The sequence below is a fragment of the Canis lupus genome, chromosome 8 (genome assembly GCF_011100685.1).
Source record: "Canis lupus familiaris isolate Mischka breed German Shepherd chromosome 8, alternate assembly UU_Cfam_GSD_1.0, whole genome shotgun sequence".
In the NCBI taxonomy this organism is placed as follows: domain Eukaryota; kingdom Metazoa; phylum Chordata; class Mammalia; order Carnivora; family Canidae; genus Canis; species Canis lupus.
Genome location: NC_049229.1, coordinates 75,923,749 through 75,939,897, shown reverse-complemented (window position 1 = coordinate 75,939,897; position 16,149 = coordinate 75,923,749). Strand labels below are relative to the sequence as shown.

At 43.2% G+C, this 16,149-nt stretch overlaps 2 pseudogenes; both read left to right on the top strand.

Annotated features, from left to right (window-relative positions):
- Positions 1 to 471: 471 nt before the first annotated feature.
- LOC119876572 lies at positions 472 to 2,520 on the top strand (annotated as a pseudogene).
- A 9,251-nt stretch (positions 2,521 to 11,771) lies between these two features.
- LOC119876571 lies at positions 11,772 to 15,840 on the top strand (annotated as a pseudogene).
- The last annotated feature ends 309 nt before the right edge of the window (positions 15,841 to 16,149 follow it).

Below are 16,149 nucleotides of genomic sequence, written 5' to 3'. Positions count from 1 at the left end.
GGGAGCAGTTGACAGGATGAGCACTGGGTGTTATTCTGTATGTTGGTAAATTGAACACCAATAAAAAATAAATTTATTAAAAAATAAATAAATAAATTCAGAAATAAAAAAATATTTAGGTTAAAATCTACTAATGAGATAAAATACTCCATGGAGAATTACTACATTGATGAGTGTCCTTTGAAACTGCAACCAGAAATGCAAATAACTGCTTACACATGAGAACTTTGTATAGTCATATTGCCAGCTGCACACATTTCTGTAGAATAATGATGCAATACTTCGGTGACTTTTAAAGACTCGAGTGTAAGTCTGGAGCTGGTTATATAGTCAGAGGACATGCAAATAGGGCCTTCTCTCTGCTGCCAAAACCAGTCCAGCCCGGACCCATGCAGGTGGGAGAGGAGCCCCAGCCCCAGGATCCCCAGGTGACGCCATTCAGTGATCAGGACAGAACACAGACAACTCACCATGGAGTCTATGCTCATCTGGGTTTTCCTGGTCACTATTTTAAATGGTAATTCATAGATAACAAGAGACCTTGACTATGTGAGTGGACATGAGTGAGAGAAACACGGGATGTTGGACAGCGTCCTGACCAGGATGTCTTGTGTTTGCAGGTGTCCAGGGTGAGGTGTGGCTGGTGGAGTCTGGGGGAGACCTGGTGAAGCCTGCGGGGACCCTGAGACTCTCCTGTGTGGGTCTGGATTCACCTTCATTAGCTACTACATGAGCTGGGTCCGCCAGGCTCCAGGGAAGGGGCTGCAGTGGCTCGCAGCTATTAGCGGTAGTGGAGGTAGCACATACTACACAGACGCTGTGAAGGGCCGATTCACCATCTCCAGAGACAACGCCAAGAACACGCTGTATCTGCAGATGAACAGTCTGAGAGCTGAGAACACGGCTGTCTATTACTGTGCGAGTGACACAGTGAGGGGACCTCGGTGTGAGCCCAGACACAAACCTCCCTGTAGAAGGGGGTCGGGACCACCAGGGTGTGCACACTCCTCACCACATCTGTCTTGAAGGCCCAGGAGCAGGTGTAGATGGAGGTTCTGAGCAGGTTTCTTGACAGGGTCCTAGCTTCCTCTCCATGCAGCAGTTTCCCCCAGGGAGCCTCTCTGGGCACAGGATTCTGTTCTTCCCTATTCATTCTGTAATGTAGAAACATTGTTTTCTTTTCTTTTATTCTCTTCTTTCTTTCTTTCTTTCTTTCTTTTCTTTCTTTCTTTCTTTCTTTCTTTCTTTCTTTCTTTCTGTCTTTCTTTCTTTCTTTCCTTTTTTGGTAAAAATTATCCTTATATGCAAAAAAGAGATATTTGTTTAGATTTGCTTACTATTTTTCCTAAATACCAATTCATTAGAAATGCTTCCATGATAATTTAATTCTCCTTTGTAACAGTTAAAGCTACAGACGCTGTGCATGACACAACCACCCAGGTCCATGGAAAATAATTTTAGCAAGTGCAAAAATTCCTTTCTAAACATCAGGCTACAGGGGCTCAACAATGAACAACAGAGAAGAAAAAAAAAACTCTGAAGGAGTCCCTGTCTTGAACCGTCCATTCAGTATCAATGTTTGTGACAACCTGGGAAAGCAGAAGAACCCCAAACAGAATATCTTGTGGTTGTGGAGTATGAAAAATACAAAATGTACACACACACACACACACACACACGAGAGTATAAAACCTTTATCACCTTCACCTTCGTGTCTTTTGGGAAAAGTTTTGGCCACTCAGAAAGTCATAAGTACGTGGATGGAGCCAAGATAGAACAGTGGCTCAGGGTGTGTGCTGTGGTTCAATGGTGGGGACGGGGTCCTTGTCCAGTCGGGGCTTGTGAGGAGTCTGGATCCCCCTGCATCAAAGGACAGACAATATGTGGGTAATTTTTTTATTTCCCACATTTGAGGTAGGAGGAGAAGAGAGAGGACTGGGGATTAAGGATCTAGAAGGTAAGATACAGTGGATATGATGCAAGCAATAATTACAATAATCAAGTATTAAAACTTAAGACAATAGAGAGAGATGGTCATCGTAAGTACATAAAGATCCAAAACCCTGGAAAATGTGAAGAATGATCCATGGAAGCATCACACAATACAAAATGATAATAGAAAGGGAACCAGGTTTACCAGATGCTCAAGTGGAATCTGCCCTCTCTCCAAGGTCACCAGCTGGCTCTGAAGGTCATGTGTGTGCTGTGTTCTCACAGAGACCAGAAGATTCTATGGGTCCCATAAGGATCCTCAGGGTGAGGAACTGGATTGTAGGACCTTCTACCTACAGGGAATAACTCATTGGTCCTTCAGGTCCTGATATCTTCTCATTGCTTGTGACCACTACCATCCTCATGTTGAAACCTAATGCCAATGTGATGGCAGGAGGCGGTGGGTCCTTAGGGGAGCAGTTAGATCAGGAGTTGGAGTCTCATGATGGGACCATTGGGAGTTCACGCTTCTTGGATTTTGATGTCTATGTGCTTCCAGAGATTGGGGAATGTTCAGCTACAATTTGATCAAATAACTTCTGCCTCTTTTTCCTTTCTCTTCATCCACTGGGACTCATATCATACAAATGTTATGACTTCATAAGTCCCTGTGTTCCATGTGCCTGCACGTGTTGTCTATACCTTTGTTTCCTTTTTCTTTTCAGTCATTATTTTTTATAATTATAGCTTACCTATCCCTGACTGACTTCTCTGCTTCATCACCCATCATATAACTCACCTCCATTGAAATGGCATCTTGGTTATAGTATTTTTAATTTTACCTGATTTCATTTTACTTGATTGATCTCAGCAGAAAGGAAAGCTCTCTTGTCTTCTCTATGGTCTTATCTCCTTCTCTCAAATCCTGCTAGTATTCTTTCAATCATTGTTCAATCATTGTTCAATCATAGATATCTTACTGATATCTGCATTTAGTATATTCCTTCCCTTCATATTCACATCTTCAATCTCAGTAAATTAATTCATTATTTCATTTTTGTCCCATAAAGAAAAGAATAAAGAGAAGAAAAGACAAAAATAAAAAAACGAAGATCCTGGGTTTGTTTTGTTTTGACTCTTGAAGGAATATATATCAGAAAATAAGTTAAAATAAAAATAAAATACAGTTAATTGAAAATAGAAATACTAACTCTGAGAAACAAACAAGGAGTAGTGGAAGAGGATTGGGTGGAGTGACAGGGTGACAGAGTGATGGGCACTGAGAGGGCACTTGAAGGGATGAGCAGTGGGTGTAATACTATACCTTGGCAAATCGAACACCAATAAAAATATACATAGATAAATAAATAAATAAATAAATAAATAAATAAATAAATAAATAATAGAAATAGTAAGCATATATAATGCATTTATAAAAATAAATAAATTTGAGAACCCTGGGTGGTGCAGCAGTTTAGCACCTGCCTTTGGCCCAGGACGCGATCCTGGAGACCCAGGATCGAGTCTCATGTCGGGCTCCCAGTGCATGGAGCCTGCTTCTCCTTCTGCCTATGTCTCTGCCTCTCTCTCTCTCTCTCTGTGAATATCATAAATAAATTAAAATTAAAAAATAAATAAATAAATAAATAAATAAATAAATTGAAGAATTAAGAAAAAATCAATAAAGGAAGAAGTAATTAAGTGAAATTGAATAATAAACTACTGGGGATTCACCCCAAAGATACAGATGCAGTGAAAGGCCACATCACTGCGCCCCATTGTTTATAGCAGCAATGTCACAATAGCAAAACTGTGGACGGGGCCTTGGTGTCCACTGAAAGATGATGGATAAAGAAGCCGTGGTCTATGTGTACAATGGAATATTTCTCAGCCATTAAAAATGACAAATACCCACCATTCGCTTCAATGTGGAGGGACCTGGAGGGCATTATACTGAGTTAAATAAGTCAATCAGAGAAGGACAAACATTATATGGTCTCATTCATTTGGGGAATATAAAAAATAGTGAAAAGGAATAAAGGGGAAAGGAGAAAAAAATGAGTGAGAAATATCAGAAAGGGAGACAGAACATGAAAGACTCCTAACTCTTAGAAACAAACTATGGGGAGTAGAACGGGAGATTGGCAGTGGGTGGGGGTGACTGGGTGACGGGCACTGAGGGGGGCACTTGACGGGATGAGCACTGGGTGTTATTTTTTTAATTGATTTTTTTAAATTTTTATTTATTTATGATAGTCACACAGAGAGAGAGAGAGAGAGGCAGAGACACAGGCAGAGGGAGAAGCAGGCTCCATGCACCAGGAGCCCGATGTGGGATTCGATCCCGGGTCTCCAGGATCGCGCTCTGGGCCAAAGGCAGGGGCCAAACTCCTGTGCCACCCAGGGATACTGGATGTTATTCTATATGTTGTCGGGATCCCTGGAAATCTACGAGTTTCGGCCTGAGATTGATTGATTGATTGATTGATTGATTGATTTTTCGGCCTGAGATTTAAAGAGAGAACAGCTGGAATGCTACAGTGAGAAGATTTCGCACTTCTATCAAGGTAGGAAGATGGGGAAAAAGAAATAAAGAAACAAAAGGCATCCAAAGGGGAGGGGCCCAGCGAGGTGCCGGACTGAGGCTGGGGCGAGTGTCCCCAGGACAGGAAAGTCCCGTCCTGGAGAAGCAGGAGCTGCACCAATCTTCCCGGGGGGAAAGGCGCCCTCAGGGAGTTAGAGCAGGACCTCAGGAGGGCGGGGATGTCCTCGAGCTCCCTGGGACACTAACAGACACCTGGGCCCCATGGTGAGTGCGCGGAGCTCCCTAAGGGGTGCAGTGCGCACAGCGGGACCCGGAGCAGCTCGGAAGGGCTTGGGCGGCGGGTCTGTGGAGAGGGGAATGTGCCACAGGGAGTGAGAATCCAACAGCGCAGGTCCCGGAGCACAGGGCGCTGGGGACACAGCCCGGGTTCCGGCCTCCCCCCCGGACAGGCAGAGGCCAGGAGGGCCCAGGACAGCAAGGAGGCTCCTGCCCTGAGCTGAGCAGATCAGCGGCCCAGCCCCGGAGCCTCCAGGCCCTGCGGACGGACAGCTCTATAGCTACTGCGGGAGCTGACTCCAGGTTTCCAGAGCTGGCCCCGCCAATGCAGTTGTTCCTCCTGGGGCCTCAAAAGGTAAACAACCCCCACTGAGCCCTGCACCAGGCAGGGGGCTGAGCAGCTCCACCAAGTGCTAACACCTGAAAATCAGCAAAAGAGGCCCTTCCCCCAGAAGACCAAGTAGATGGACAAGTTCCAGGGGAAGTCAAGGGACTTAAAGTATAAAGAAACAGAAGATACTTCCCCGTGTTTTTTTTGTTGTTGTTGTTTGTTTTGTTTTGTATTGTATTTTGCTTTTTGATTTCTGTTTGCTTCCCCCACACTTTTTTTCCATTCTTTCTTTTCTTTCTCTTTTTCTCCTTTTTTTCTTCCTTTTTTCTTTTTCTCTTTTCTTGCCTTCTTTCTCTCCTCTCTTTTTCTCCTTTTTCCAATACAACTTGTTTTTGGCCACGCTGAACTGAGCAAAATGACTAGATGGAAAACCTCACCTCAAAAGAAAGAATCAGGGATCAGCGGTTTGGTGCTGGCCTTTGGCCCAGGGCGCGATCCTGGAGACCCGGGATCGAGTTGCTCGTCGGGCTTCCTGCGTAGAGCCTGCTTCTCCCTCTGCCTCTGTCTCTGCCTCTCTCTCTCTCTCTATGTCTATCATGAATAAATAAATAAAATCTTTTTTAAAAAAAGAATCAGAAACAGTCCTCTCTCCCACAGAGTTACAAAATCTGGATTACAATTCAATGTCAGAAAGCCAATTTACAAGCACTATTATACAGCAACTGGTGGCTCTAGAAAAAAGCATAAAAGACTCAAGAGACTTCATGACTGCAGAATTTAGATCCAATCAGGCAGAAATTAAAAATCAGTTGAATGAGATGCAATCCAAACTAGAAGTCCTAACAACGAGGGTTAACAAGGTGGAAGAATGAGTGAGTGACATAGGAGACAAGTTGATGGCAAAGAGGGAAACTGAGGAAAAAAGAGACACAAAATTAAAGACCATGAAGATAGATTAAGGGAAATAAACGACAGCCTGAGGAAGAAAAACCTACGTTTAATTGGGGTTCCCGAGGGCACCAAATGGGCCAGAGGGCCAGAATATGTATTTGAACAAATCATAGCTGAAAACTTTCCTAATCTGGGAAGGGAAAGAGGCATTCAGATCCAGGAAATAGAGAGATCCCCCTTAATATCAATAAAAACCTTTCAACACCTCGACATTTAATAGTGAGGCTTGCAAATTCCAAAGATAAAGAGAAGATCCTTAAAGCAGCAAGAGACAAGAAATCCCTGACTTTTATGGGGAGGAGTATTAGGGTAACAGCAGACCTCTCCACAGAGACCTGGCAGGCCAGAAAGGGATGGCACTATATATTCAGGGTCCTAAATGAGAAGAACATGCAACCAAGAATACTTTATGCAGAAAGGCTCTCATTCAAAATGGAAGGAGAAAAAAAAATGGAAGGAGAGATAAAGAGCTTCCGAGACACGCAGGAACTGAAAGAATATGTGACCTCCAAACCATCTCTGCAAGAAATTTTAAGGGGGACTCCTAAAATACCCCTCTAAGAAGAAGTTCAGTGGACAATCCACAAAAATAAGGACTGAATAGATATCATGATGACACTAAACTCATATCTTTCAATAGTAACTCTGAACGTGAACGGGCTTAATGACCCCATCAAAAGGTGCAGGGTTTCATACTGGATAAAAAAGCAGGGCCCATCTATTTGCTGTCTGCAAGAGACTCATTTTAAACAGAAGGACACCTACAGCCTCAAAAGTAAGCAGAGGTAGCTCTCCTTATATCAGATAAACTAAAATTTACCCTGAAGACTGTAGTGAGAGATGAAGAGGGACACTATATCATACTCTTGGCCAGAGTCTTGTTGACAATTTTTGCATCTGTGTTCATCAGGGTTATTGGTCTATAATTCTCCATTTTGGTGGGGTCATTGTCTCATTTTGGATTTTTTAAATTTTTATTTATTTATGATAGTCACACACACACAGAGAGAGAGAGAGAGAGAGGCAGAGACATAGGCAGAGGGAGAAGCAGGCTCCATGCACCGGTAGCCCGACGTGGGATTCGATCCCGGGTCTCCAGGATCACGCCCTGGGCCAAAGGCAGGCTCTAAACCGCTGTGCCCCCCAGGGATCCCTCGTTTTGGATTTAAGGTGATTCTGGCCTCATAAAAAGATTTTGGAAGTATTCTGTCCCTTTCTATCTCTCAGAACTGCTTTAGTAAATAGGTTGGCTTTTTCTTTAAATGTTTGATAGACTTCCGTGGGAAGCCATCTGGCCCTGGACTTTTGTGTCTTGGGAGGTTTTACATGACTGCTGCTTCAATTTCCTCCTTGGTTATTTGCCTGTTCGGGTTTTCTATTTCTTCATGTTCCAGGGCCTTGGATCCCAGGGTACAGAGTGGGTACAGACCAGGATCCTGGACTTCCCCTGGAAGAGATGGAGGTGGGGAGGCCACAGGACAGGGAGGACTCTCATGCCACTGGGAGCCCTGCAAGCTGTGCAGACCTGTACCCACAGGCCAGGCTGTGAGCATCTAGGCCAGTGCAGACTGGGAGACTGTGGTAGTTACTCAGAGGAGCTGATTCCAGGGTTTGAGAACTGGCTGCCACCGTGTTGCTGTTCCTCCTTGTTTCACCTTGTGCCTGGGAGAGAAGAGCTGCCAGGGAACAAAGAACTCACTCAGTAAACAGCTCCCACTATGCCCAGCACCCAGAAAGGGTGAGAGGAGATAAAATGAGTGGGAAACATCAGTGAGGTTGACAAACCATGAGAGACTCCTAACTCTGGGAAACAAACAAGGGTTAGTGGAAGGGGAAGTGAGTGGGTGGTTTCGGTGACTTGGTGATGGGCACTGACAGGGGCACTGAAGGGATGAACACTGGGTGTTTGTTATAGGTTGGATTCAAGCTTCAATAAAAATATATAATAAGGGCATCCCTGATGTTTCAGCAGTTTATAGCTGCCTTCAGCTCAGGGTGTGATCCTGGAGACCCGGGATTAAGTTTCACATCGGGTTCCCTGCACGGACCCTGCTTCTCCCTCTGCCTGTGTCTGTGCTTCTCTCTTTGTCTGTCATGACTAAATTGTGTATATATGTATATATATATTATGTACATATATATAATGCAGATAAAATAACATCGTATTGAAGAAGAAATGGGTCAATGAAGAAAATAAAGAATTTAAGCAAAATTTTGATCAATGAAAATTAAATCATGACTTGTTAAAGCTTTGGACACACCACCAGCCATCCACAGATGGAATGACTGACGACTACAGGTTGTCCTCAAAAACAGGAAAAGTCTAAAACAAGCAAGATAAACCTGCACCTAAAGGAGCTGAAGAAAAAGATCAAAGAAAGCCTAAACCTAACTGGAGAAGAGAAAAAATGAATATTAGAGTATAACTTAAGTATATAGAAGTAAAAAAGGCAAACAAACTTAGGAGCTAATATTATGTAAATTTTAGTAAGTGTAAGAAATTATGAGACAGATTTGACAATTTAAAGGTGAAAGTACCCAAACTAAAAAATCATGAATGAATGAGGAGAGATCACAAAGAACACCTAAGAATTACAAGCAAGTATAAGAAGAAATTTTGAGGGGATCCCTGGGTGGTGCAGCAGTTTGGCACCTGCCTTTGGCCCAGGGCGTGATCCTGGAGACCCGGGATCGAATCCCACATTGGGCTCCCGGGGCATGGAGCCTGCTTCTCCCTCTGCCTGTGTCTCTGCCTTTCTCTCTCTCCCTGTGTGACAATCATAAGTAAATAAATAAATAAATAAAAAATAAATAAAAAAAAGAAATTTTGAGAAATTATATGCCAAGATTTTGGGTGATCTGGAGAAATGAATGCAATCCTAGGAACTCAAAAACAACCAAAACAGAAACAACAATGAATGGACAAACTGCACAGAGCAATTACCTGGAAATAAAAATGAATCATAATTAAAAATCTCTCAAAAACAAGATTATATGGACAGATGATTCCCCAGGGAAATTCAACAAGAACAATCAGTATCTATTCTTCTAAAATGATTCCAAATAATAGAAATTGAAGGAAAACTTCCAGACTCATTTTCTGATGCCAGCATTACCTTGACCCTAAAACCAAACATCCCAGTAAGAAGAATTACAGAACAATGCCATTGATGAATCTGGATGCAAATTTCTCACCAAGATCCTAACCAGGAGGATCTAATATTATATTAATAGGATTTTTCATGACAATGAAAAAATAGGCTTAATTCTTGGGCTGCAAAGCTGGTTCAGTATGTGTTAATTGAACAGTGTGATAATCCCATTAATAAAAGAAAGGATAAGAGCCATTTTTTAAATAAGAGCCATTTTATCCTCTCAACTGATGCCTAAAAATAATTTGACAAAATACATTATTCTATCTTGATAAAAATCTTTTCCTGTGTATGGATAGGGGGATAAACCCAAATTCACAAAATCCATCTACAGAGGATACACAAAGAATGTCATCCTGAACGTGGAAAACCTGAGACCATTTCTTGTAAGGTCAGGAACATGACAGAATTCTGCACTGTCACCACTGTTATTCACCATAAAACTAGACATCCGAGCCTGAGTAGTCAGAAAAAAATTAAAAGTCATGCAAATAATCAAAGAAAAAAAACAAACTTTCACTCTTCAGAGACGACAAGATACTCTAAGGAGAAACCGCAAAGGCTCTATTGAAAAATTTCTAGAACTGATACAGGAATTCAGCAAAACCTGAGCATATTAAATTAATGCAAGGAAGTCAGTGGCATTGCTATCTAATACAAATGAAAGAGAAGAAAGTCAAATCAAGGACAATGAATCCATTTATAACTGCATCAGAAAATTCATATAATGGGAACAATCCTAACCAAAGAGGGAAAGGACCTAAAGTCTAAAAATTCTAAAAACATAAGAAAGATATTAAAGAAGACACAAATATATGGAAAACATTTTATTCCCATGGAGAGGGAGAATGAATATTGATATAATGTCTATGCCACCAACAGCAATCTACGCATTCAATACAAACCCTATCAAAACACTACAAACATTTTTCTAAGAAATGGAACAAACAATCCTAAAACATGTAAGGAAACAAAACAGATTCTGACTAGGCAAAGGAATATGGAAAAAAAAACCCAAAGCAGAAGGCATCACAGTTGGGGATTTCAAAGTTGTGGTAATCAAAACAGTATAATAGTGGTGGTAGAACACGCACATAGGTCAATGGAATAGAATACAGAACCCAGAAATGGACACACAGCTCTGTGGTCAACTTATTCTCGACAAAGTACAAAAGACTATTGACTGGAAAAAGGACAATCTTTTCAACAAGTGGTGTTTGGAAAATTGGACAGCTGCAAGTAGAAGAATGAACCTGGCCACATTCTTATATCCCAAACAAAGATAAACTCAGAGTAGATGAAAGACCTAAAATGAGGCAGGAAACCATCAAAATCCAAGAGATTTTGTGACCTCGGGCACAAAAGGTCCTTGGTACTCAAGTCTTCAAAGGGAAGGAAAACAAAAGCAAAAATGAACTCCATGGACTACACCAAGGAAGGAGCTGTCATACAGCTATGGAAACACTCAACATAATTAAAAGGCAACGTAAGAAATGGGAAAATATAGGGACACCTGTGTAGCTTGAACATCTGTATTTGGCTCAGGGATTCCAGAGTTCTGGGATTGAGACAGCATCAGGCTCCCTGTGGGGAGTGTACTTCTCCCTCTGCCTGTTTCTCTGCATCTCTCTCTCTCTCTATCTCTCATGAATAATAAATAAGATATTTGCAAATCTATCTTCAGATTAAGGCTGGTTTCCAAAATAGAGAAAGAAATCATCAAACAAAACTACTAAAAAAGTGAAAACTACAATCAGAAATGGGCAGAAGACATGAAGAGACACCCTGTCCTGAGTTGAGTTGCCGACTCTCACTTTATATTAGGTAGGTCATTCACATGCAAAATGAACTTTATTGTCCCCTCTAGGTCGGCCTTATATCAACTGCATGATTAGAACAGACAATGGATCCAAAAGACAAGAGGGAAATAGTTTCTGCCCCAGACTGTAGGACCTACCAGAAAACCTGACAAGAAAACTATATAAAAGAAATGAAAACTTGGTGAACTGAAAGAAAATAATTAGTTTGCCTATAACAATGTCTTAAAAGAGTCAATGAGTAAAAACCTCACATAAAAACTGGAAGAAATAACTCATGAGTTCAGGAAAAAAATAAGGATGTAAAATAAGCAAATAAAATAAAGGTATGTTTCTACAAACTAACAAATTACCTATACAAAATTAACAAAATGATTCGGTTTTCACTGGTATCAAAAATAATTATTCAGGATTAAAACTGACTAAGGAGATAAAATACTCTGTGGAAAATGACCTACATTAATGAAAGTCTTTTATAAATGCAGCCAGAAATGCAAAGATAACTCTGCATACATGTTAGAACTTCATATAGTCATAGTGCCATATACACAAATTGCTAGAGAATTGTGGTACAATACTTGTGTTGACATTAAAGACTCGAATGTAAGTCTGGAGCTGGTTATATACTCAGAGAACATGCAAATAGTGCCTTCTCTCCACTGATTAAAACAGCCCAGCCCGGATCCTGCAGCTGGGAGAGGAGTCCCAGCCCCAGGATCCCCAGGTTACCGCATTCAGTTATCAGGAGAGAACAGAGACAACTCAACATGGAGTCTGTGCTCAGCTGGGTTTTCCTTGTCGCTGTTTTACAAGGTAATTCATGGTGAACAGGAGACCTTGAGTCTGTGAGTGGAGGTGAGTGAGAGAAACAGGGGATGTGGGACAGTGTCCTGACCGGATGTCTTGTGTGTGCAGGTGTCCAGGGTGAGGTGCAGCTGATGGAGTCTGGGGGAGACCTTGTGAAGCCTTGGGGTTCCCTGAGACTCTCCTGTGTGGCCTCTGTACACACCTTCAGTAGCTATGCCATGAGCTGGGTCCGCGAGGCGCCTGGGAAGGGGCTGCAGTGAGTCAAATGGATTTATGCTAGTGGAAGTAGCACGAGCTATGCAGACGCTGTGAAGGGTCAATTTGCCATCTCCAGAGACAATGCCAAGGACACGCTGTTTCTGCAGATGAACAGCCTGAGAGCCGAGGACACGGCAGTTCATTACTGTGTGAAGGACACAGTGAGGGGACCTCAGAGTGAGCCCAGACACAAACCTCCCTGTAGAAGGGGATAGGGACCAACAGGGGGTGCACAGTTCTCACCACTTCTGTCTTGAAGGCCCAGGAGCAGGTGCAGAGGGAGGTTCTGGGCAGATGTCCTGTCAGGGTCTGGGATTCCTCTCCATTGATCAGTTTCCCCAGGGAGCCTCTCTGGACAAAGGAATTTGTGCTTAACTATGCAAGGTCTTATTTAGAAACTTAGTTTTTATATGAAAACAACTTCTTTATATACCCAAAAGACAGAGTTGCTTATATCTATTTAATATTTGCCTGAATATGAATAATATACAAATAACTCCATGTACCTCATCTTTAGTTGGATCATCAATGCAAGAGAGGTGGGCAATATGAATAATATACAAATAACTCCATGTACCTCATCTTTAGTTGGATCATCAATGCAAGAGAGGTGGGAAAGGGGGTGACAGGGTGACAGGAACTGAGGGGGGCACTTGAATGGTTGAGCACTGGGTGTTACACTATACTTGGCAAATCAAACTCCAATAAAAATATACATAAAAAAAATACATAAAAAAACAGACCATGCACCACCCAAAAATCTGACTTCTAGATAAATGAGAACAATGATTAAAGAGAAGCAGCAAAATTTATGAAGTGATAATCAACTTGGATCGAGGACTTACCCAGACTCTCAAGTGCAAGCTGTCCTTTTACCAAGGTCACCAGCTGGTTCAGATGGCCAAGTGTACACTGTGTGCTCAGAGACCAGAAGCTTCTACTGGATCCATGAGGTTCATCAGGGCGAGAAGCTGTATTGGTGGACCTCCCACCTGCAGGGAATAACTCATGGATCCTTCAGGTACTGAAGGATAATCTCACCGGGTGTGACCTCTACCATCCCTGTGGCGAAACCTAATGTCCATGTGATGGGAGGAGGAGGTGGGACCTTCAGGGAACACTTAGGTCATGAGGCTTAGTCCCATTGCAGAATCACGTCCCATATACACCAAGACTGGGAAAGCTCCCTGACCCTGGCCCCATGTGAGGTGACAGGGAATGGAGGCCTAGGACATGGGCATTCTCCAGGCATCATATCTTCCTGCAGCTGGACCTCAGATCCCCAGACTCAAGAACTGTGGGAATGAGTGTCTGTTGTTTAATCCACTCCGTCCATGTAAGTTGTTCCAGCAGGGGGCACAGGAACATTAGTGACACATTAGTGACACATGAACCCAAACACCAATGCTTTGGTGTTTCCAGGAGTGATGACTGTGATGACCCTGAGGGATTTGAGTGCCATAATCTCCTTATGGAGTTGTATCATACTGACTACTGTGAGTTGTGTGCCTCAACTGCTTTTAGCATTTGACTTTTTACTTCATATGCAATCCCTTTTGTAAAGGGTCCTTGCACCATCCAGGTAACAGGACCTGGTGACGACAATATCTAACAGCTCTGCCATCCTATCCCATAGTTTACACATTAATGCAGCTGAGAGTGCAGTTGTGTCAGAAAGTTAAGTCCACCCATCATAACTCAGCAAGTGTGGCAGCCCCAAATGAACTTAACATGAGGAGTGGCCCAGCTTTGTCCAAAATCAGTATGATTTGTGCATTTATCTCCTTTTCCCAAACTTGCACATCCAGATCTTTAATCAAGAGAGGATGAAGGAGAGGGTGGAGCACAGAGGTTCTATAACACAGTGGAGGCCCAGGACCTAGGTGGAGGTTTGATGAATGTGTAAGCACACTTTGGGGCAGAAGGTTGTTCTACCTGCAACACAACCCTCCCTCCTGACTGTGTCCGGGACCCTGGCCAGCCCTTTTAAGACATTCTCCACATGGGAGCAAGAGGATCCAGGGCTTATTGAATGAGATCCCAGAGAGAACATAGAAGTCTCAAAGGTCACTGCAGACCATGCCCCCAGGAAATCCCCAGGAACTAGGACTCACTTTCCCCTTTCCCAATTTCATAAAAAGTCACGTCACATGTGCACGGCCTTATCTGGGAAATAGATGGTGCCCAACCCTCATGTATTTGCCTTTTGGTCCTCCTCACCTAGGACTTACCAATTTTATTCATTTCTTACATTTTCTTACATAAATTCCATGGATTCATGACGTCATGGACTCAACCTTCTGCATTGAGGTCCCTGCTGTCCTGAGAGCTAGGTACCATGGAAACTAGAGCAACACTACAATCATAATAACACCTACGGTCAAGCTGAAAGGATCATTTACTCACCGGGGGCACATATGGTTCTTGGGAGGAATACTCTCAACTTAGTTCAAAAGGGTAGGGCCATTGGCCACTTCCCACATGACAGGAGACACGGGGCCCCAACGACGCAGGCATTTCCATGGTTACTAGCTCCAAGATGAGCCCCCATCACCTTCCAGTCCCTAATTCCACATTGGAAGTACGAGGATAAGGGGGCATCTGGACATGTGCTTATGTGCTCCATCTAACCATCCTGGTTCTTTACTTTTTGTTCTCCATCCTCTGTGCTCCTCATGGACAGGTTCCTGCATGTACTCTGATGATTTCATGAATTATAAATCTTTTACAAGGAAGTCATTCATCCCTGTTGCACATTCTATCATTCTTTCTCCCTCTTCTACTTATGCCCCTCACCTCAAAGACTTGAACACATATGTTAGTAGAGGAAACAGTCTCAAAGCATTAAAACTAGCAAGCTCACGTTGTTTGACTTTCTATGTCTCAGAGAAATCCTGATATGATTTAGAGTTATTTATTGATTTTCTTGTTGATGTATCTATTCTGTATTCATTGATCCTTATCTGGACACTTTTTGTACTCTAATATTAGCAGGTACACACATAATTAGCAATGATGGACTTCCCATTTAAACTTTGCACTGAGATGAGGGGCTCAGCCTAAGGAAACAGGTTACATTCCTGTTTCTCTGAACACCCACAGATTTCTGCTGGCAGAGCTGATCATTTCCTCTTGTCCTCAAGTATGGACCATGGTCGCTCAGTGGTGACCATTTCTCTCATGTTCCAGCTCCACTTGAAAGGCAAGAAAGCCCCCAATCCTGCACCCAGCTCTGCACCAGTTACAGAACACAGCTTTCTCACTGTATGTCTTGTGTTCAAGGAATGATACCGGCCCTCTGGAGTCCCCTGTGTAGGTTCCAGCTGAGACCCAGTCCCTCTGAATCACAGGCATTTACTCATGAGAATATTTGATGCCCCTCTGTACACAGGACCAACACACCAGTATCTCAAAAGGGATTAGAGTTGAGGGGCTGCAGGATGCCCATCTGTCTGAGGAGGAGAATGAAGGGGTTCAGGGAAAAAGTGACACCCCCTGAGGACAGGTCTCTCAAGATTCATACCGACCCCAGGTCCCTATGTCATGGACCTCGGACATTCCTTCATTTTCATAGGGGTCTTGGCCAATACTTCTATCTGGTCGTGGTCTGCTGGCTTAACAGGAATGTCTATGAGGGTTCTGGCAGAAGCACAGATCCAGGAGGACCTGCTGCTTGAGATGCAAGGAGTAGGTGTCAGGAAGAGAGGCAATCAGCAGGATGGATCCCATGAATGTACAGAACCAGAGATTTTGGGCAAAGAGTTGTCATGAAGAAGCTGTGGCGACTCTCAGAGAGCTGACCCAATTCACCTGCCCTTCTTCTGTCCCACCCACCAGGTAACCTGGAGCATCTCCTGAGTCACCTGACACGGTGCAGCTAGTTATGCTCCTCCAATTATCAGAGTCACCACTTCCACAATCATGGGGTCACCACGCCCTCAGCTGTAGGCCAGGGATGGTCAATGCATGATGGCTCCTGACCCTCCTCTTCTCAAGGACATATACACTTGGTGGTGTCCACCCTAAAGCACAGCAGTCAGCACAGCCCAGAGTCCCTGCACTGACCATGTCTCCTGTATG